Below are 319 nucleotides of genomic sequence, written 5' to 3'. Positions count from 1 at the left end.
AAAATCCAATTTTTGAGCTAGAATGCTCTTCTTCGAACTCGATCCATCTTTTTATGATACAAAACGACCCTGAAAATCCCAGGTCGCTATCTTAATTCGTTCTCGAGTTATCGTGCGTACAGACAAACAGACAGACAGACACACAGACAGACACGAAACTTTTTGATCATCACTGGAGTAATAGGCTTCGCTATCGCTCAGCCAAAAATATTAGATGGTCTCCGAAGGGGTAACTTGGAAAAGTAGAGCCCTTTGGGCGAAAATTTCGTCCGTTTGGCTCTATCTCTAACCGTTTAGGCGCTAGAGGGTCTTGTTTGAC

The sequence above is a fragment of the Frankliniella occidentalis genome, unplaced genomic scaffold (genome assembly GCF_000697945.3).
Source record: "Frankliniella occidentalis isolate FOCC.00 unplaced genomic scaffold, Focc_3.1 Scaffold406, whole genome shotgun sequence".
Taxonomy (NCBI): Eukaryota; Metazoa; Arthropoda; class Insecta; order Thysanoptera; family Thripidae; genus Frankliniella; species Frankliniella occidentalis.
This window is presented reverse-complemented; position numbering follows the sequence as displayed.